The following is a 6,000-nucleotide window of genomic DNA, read 5'->3' as shown; positions in this document are numbered from 1 at the left end:
TCCCTTCTCAGTCTTCTAAACTCAAGGGTATACAAGCCCAGTCTCTCCAGTCTTTCAGCGTAAGGTAGTCCTGCCATTCCAGGAATTGACCTCATGAACTATGCTGCACTCCCTCAATAGCCAGAATGTCTTTCCTCAAATTTGGAGACCAGAACAGCACATAATACTCCAGGTGTGGTCTCACCAGGGCCCTGTACAGCTGCAGAAGAACCTCTTTGCTTCTATACTCAATCCCTCTTGTTATGAAGGCCAGCATGCTATTAGCCTTCTTCATTACCTGCAGTACCTTCATTGACTGGTGTACAAGAACACCCAGATCTCTTTGTACTGCCCCTTTACCTAAATTGATTCCATTTAGGTATTAATCTGCCTTCCTGCTCTTGCCACCAAAGTGGATAACCATACATTTATCCACATTAAACTGCATCTGTCATGCATCTGTCCACTCACCTAATCTGTCCATGTCACCCTGTAATCTCCTAACATCCTCCTCACATTTCACCCTCCTACCCAGCTTACTATCATCAGCAAATTTGCTAATGTTATTACTAATACCATCTTCTATATCATTAATATATATTGTAAAAAGCTGCGGTCCCAGCACGGATCCTTGCAGTACCCCACTGATCATTGCCTGCCATTCTGAAATGGAACGTTTATCACTACTCTTTGTTTCCTGTCAGTCAACCAACTTTCAATCCAAGTTAGTACTTTGCCCCCAATACCATGTGCCCTAATTTTGCTCACTAATCTCCTATGTGGGACTTTATCAAAAGCTTTCTGAAATCCAGGTACACTACATCCACTGGATCTCCCTCATCCATCTTCAGAGTTACATCCTCAAAAAGTTCCAGAAGTTTAGTCAACAATGATTTCCCCTTCATAAATCCATGCTGACTCTGACCTATCCTGTTACGACTATCCAGATGTGTCGTAATTTCATCCTTTATAATAGATTCCAGCATCTTTCCCACCACTGAGGTCAGAGCTGAAAATGTGTTGCTGGAAAAGCGCAGCAGGTCAGGCAGCATCCAAGGAACAAGAGATTCAATGTTTCGGGCATAAGCCCTTCTTCAGGAATCATTCCTGAAGAAGTGATTCCTGAAGAAGGGCTTATGCCCGAAACATCGAATCTCCTGTTCCTTGGATTCTGCCTGACCTGCTGCGCTTTTCCAGCAACACATTTTCAGCTCTGATCTCCAGCATCTGCAGATCTCACTTTCTCCACCACTGAGGTCAGACTAACTGGTCTATAATTTCCTGCTTTCTCTCTCCCACCTTTCTTAAAAGGTGGTACAACATTAGCCACCCTCCAATCTGCAGGAACTGATACCGAATCTATTGAACTCTGGAAAATAATCACCAACACATCCACGATTTCTTGAGCCACCACCTTCAGTGCCCTGGGATGTAGACCATCAGGCCCCGGAGACTTATCAATCTTCAGACCAACAGTCTCTCCAACACCAAATCCTGGCAAATATAGATTCACTTAAGTTCAGGTCCTTCAGCCACTGTTACCTCAAGGAGATTGCTTGTGTCTTCCCCAGAGAACACAGATCTGAAGTACCAATTCAATACTTCTGCCATTTCTTTGTTCCCCGTAATATATTCCCCTGTTTCTGTCTTCAAGAGCCCAATTTTAGTCATAACCATTTTTTTGCCTTCCACATACCTAAAAAAGCTTTTACTATTCTCCTTTATATTTTTGGCTAGTACCTCATTTTTTCTCTGCGTATTTCCTTCTTAGTAATCTTCTGTTGTTCTTTAAAGCTTCCCAGTCCTCCGTTTTCTCATTTATCTTTGCTATGTTATACTTTTTCTCTTGTAACTTTATATGTTTTTTAACTTCCCTTGTCAGCCACGGCCACCCATGCCTCCTCCTAGGAACTTTCTTCCTTTTTGGAATGAACTGATCCTGCATCTTCTGCATTATACACAGAAATATCTGCCATTGTTCCTCCACTGTCATTCCTGCTAAGGTATTGCACCATTGAACTTTGGCCAGCTCCTCCCTCATAGCTCCATAGTTCCCTTTATTCAACAGAAATATTGTAACTTCCGATTGTACCCTCTCCCTCTCAAATTGCAGATTGAAGCTTATTGTATTATGGTCACTACTTCCTAATGGCTCCTTCACTTCGAGGTCCCTGATCAATTCTGGTTCGTTGCACAATACCAGATCTAGAATTGCCATCTCCCTGGTAGGCACCAGCACCAGCACCAGCTGTTCTAAGAATCCATTTCGGAGGCACTCCACAAAGTCTCTTTCTTGAGGTCCAATACCATCCTGATTCTCCCAGTCTACCTGCATGTTGAAATCTCCCATAACAACTATAGTAACATCTTTGCAACAGGTCAATTTCAGCTCCTGATTCAACTTACATCCGATACCCAGACTACTGTTTGGGGGCCTGTAGATAACTCCCAAGAGGGTCTTTTTACCCTTAGAATTTCTCAGCTCTATCCATACTGACTCTACATCCCCTGATTCTAGGTCCCCCCGCGCATCATCCCTTACCAACATAGCCACCCCACCCCCTCTGCCGTCAGTCTGTCCTTACGATAGCACGTGTAGCCTTAAATATTCATTTCCCAGGCCCTGCCCACTTGAAGCCACATCTCAGTTATCGTATCTGCCAATTTCCAAAAGAGCTTCAAGCTCATCCATTTTATTTCTAATGCTTCGTGCATTCATATATAGTATTCTTAATTTGTTACTGCCCTCACCCTTCCCATGTTGACCTTATGGTGGTAGGCATGACTCATATTGTCCCTCCATCATTAGGGCTGAAGTGGGGATGATCGCCAATGATTGTGCAATGTTCAACACCATTTGCAACTCCTCAAATACTAAAGTAGTCCATGTTTAAAGATAGCAAGATTTGGACAATATCCATGAGTGACAAGTAACATTTACACAACATAAATGCCAGGCTATGATCTTCTCCAAAAATAACACCACTTGACATTCAATGGTGTCACCATCACTGAAACCCCACTATCAACATCCTGGAGGTTGCCATTATATAGAATGTCAACAGGGCTTGCCACATAAATATAATGGCTACAAGAGTAGGTCAGAGGCTAGGAATACTGAAGTGAGTAACTCACAGCCTAACTCTGCAAAGCCTGTCCACCATCTACAAGACAAAATTCAGGAAGGTCCATGTCCCACATATTAATAGTAATAAAACAAACCTCTCCTATAACATGGACACTTGTATGCCAAAGGTTCTCCTCTAGGGCTATGCAGTTATGGGTTGAAATGTGAATGGAGACTATGATACATTGCCAGATTCAAGAGCTTCTTGATGGCACTAACTAATAGGCTGACACCAGGCACCTTGCATCTTGTACAGTCTATGTTAATTAATTCATAGAGTGTGGGTGTTGCTGGCTGGCAGAGATTTTCCATCCCTTGTTGCCCTTGAGAAGGTGGTGGTGAGCTGCCTTTTGAACCGCTGTGGTCCATGGTACTGTGGGTTGACCTATAATGCCTTTAGGAAGATAACTCCAGGATAGTATCCAAAAGACAGTGATGGAATGGCAATATATTTCCAAGTCAGATTGGTGAGTGGCTTGGAGGGGAATGTGAAGGTGATGGTGTTCCCATCTATCTGCTGCACTTGTCCTTCTAGATGGTAGTGGTTGCAAGTTTGGAAGGTGCTGTCTAAAGATCTTTTGTAAATTTCTGCAGTGCATCTTATTGATAGTTCACACTGTTGGCAGTGGAGAGAGTGGATGCTTGTGGATGTGGTGCCAAACAACTGGATTGCTTTGTCCGAGTTGATGTCGAGCTTCTTGAGTGTTTTTGGAGCTGCAACCATCCAGGCAAGTGAGGAATATTCCATCACACTCCTGACTTGTGCCTTGTAGATGGAGGATGGGCTTTGAGGAGTTAGGAAGTGAGTTACTCATTGCAGTATTCCTAGTTTCTGATCAGCTCTTCTAGCCATTGCAGTAATAATGGCTAGTCCAGTTTCAGTTTCTGGTAAATGGAATCCCCATGATGGGATTCAGTGATAGTAATGCCATTTAGTGTCAAGGTGTGATAATACATCTTGCTGGAGATGGTCATTGCCTGGCATTTCTGTGGCACAAATCTCACCAGCCACTTGTCCTAATATTTTCCAGGTCTTGCATTTTTGGCATGACTGCTTCAGTATCTGATGAGTCATGAATAGGACATGGTGCAAACAAAGTGAAGTCACAGGTGGACAGGGCAGTGAAGAAGGCTTTTGGCACACTGGCCTTCATTAGTCAGGTCATTTAGTATAGAAGTTGGAAAATTATGTTGCAGTTGTACAGGACATTGGTGAGGCTGCACTTGGAGTCTTGTGTTCAGTCTTGGTCACCTTGCTATAGGAAGCATGTTATTAAACTGGAATAGACAATAAACAATAGACATATATTGTAGGAGTAGGCCATTCTGCCCTTCGAGCCTGCACCACCATTCAATATGATCATGACTGATCATCCTCAATCAGTATCCTGTTCCTGCCTTATCTCCATAAACCTTGATTCCATTATCCTTGAGAGCTCTATTCAACTCTTTCTTAAACGAATCCAGAGACTGGGCCTCCACTGCCTTCTGGGGCAGAGCATTCCACACATCCACCATTCTCTGGGTGAAGAAGTTTCTCCTCATCTCTGTCCTAAATGGCCTTCCCTTATTTTTAAGCTGTGTCCTCTGGTTCGAGACTCACCCATCAGTTTCCTGCCTCCAGAGTGTCCAATCCTTTAATAATCTTATATGTCTCAATCAGATCCCCTCTCAGTCTTCTAAACTCAAGGGTATACAAGCCCAGTCTCCCCAATCTTTTAATGAGTGCAGAAGAAATTTACAAGGATGTTGCCAGGACTCAAGTGTCTGAGATTTAGAGATAAATTGGATGAGTTAGGATATTTTTCTTACGAGCTTAGAAGACTAAAGTGTGAATCTTATAGGACTGCATAAGATTATGAGAGGGTAAATGCACTCAGTCTTTTCCCAGGGTTGAGGAATCAAGGGCTAGAGGGCATCAGTTTAAGGTTAGAGTGGAAACAATTAAAGGGAACATGACGGGCAACTTTTTACACAGAGGACGGTATGCATATGGAATGAACTGCCAGTGGAAGTGATTGAGATGGGTACAATCACGACATTTAAAAAACATTTGGGCAAATACATGGATAGGAAATGTTTAGAAGGATGTGGGCCAAGTGCGGGGAAATGGGGGTGAGCATGGATGGGCATTTTGATCGACACGGATCAGTTTGGGCCAACGGGCCTGTCTCCATGCTATAGGACACCATGACTCTGACTCTATCTCCACTTCTTACTTTAAAATGGAGGAAAGGGAATTGATTAAACAATGAAGATTATTTGTGTTAAAGACAGTACCCTGAGGATTTGCTGCAGTGGTCTCTTGGAGCTGTGATCACAGATCTCAAGCAACTACTTTTTTTGGATAGGTATGATTCTGAACAGCGGTCAAATATTAGCCTTGATGTAAAAGGCCTGTCACTTTCATCTCACCTCAGCTCTTTTTGCTGAGTGGTCCTGGAGTGACCGAATCTGAGCATCAATCGGCAGGTTATTGCTCAGCAAGTGCTGCTTCATAGTACAGATGATAACACTTTCTATAATTTTACTGACGATCAAGAGTAATTTTAATTTGTAATTTTTCACATTGTTGGATAGATGCCAGTGCTGTAGCTGTACTGGAACTTTAGTTTGTAGATTATTTTGGAGTATATTTCTGCTGCTGCTCAACCAATTCATGGTCATTATTTGCTTTTTTTAACTTACAAATTATTGTCAATTAAAAATGCACATGATGGATTTCAAGTCCAATTTCCCAGAATATCACATTGATGTCTGGTTTATACATTCAGAAACAAAACCACTCTGCTATTACCTACACTTGTTGTGGAGGCATCTATATTAAAAGCATTGTGGAGTTGCCACATAAATTCCATGTTGTATTTGCTTAAAGGTTTCACAGACTTTACCAT

The sequence above is a fragment of the Hemiscyllium ocellatum genome, chromosome 1 (assembly GCF_020745735.1).
Source record: "Hemiscyllium ocellatum isolate sHemOce1 chromosome 1, sHemOce1.pat.X.cur, whole genome shotgun sequence".
Lineage (NCBI taxonomy): Eukaryota > Metazoa > Chordata > Chondrichthyes > Orectolobiformes > Hemiscylliidae > Hemiscyllium > Hemiscyllium ocellatum.
This window is presented reverse-complemented; position numbering follows the sequence as displayed.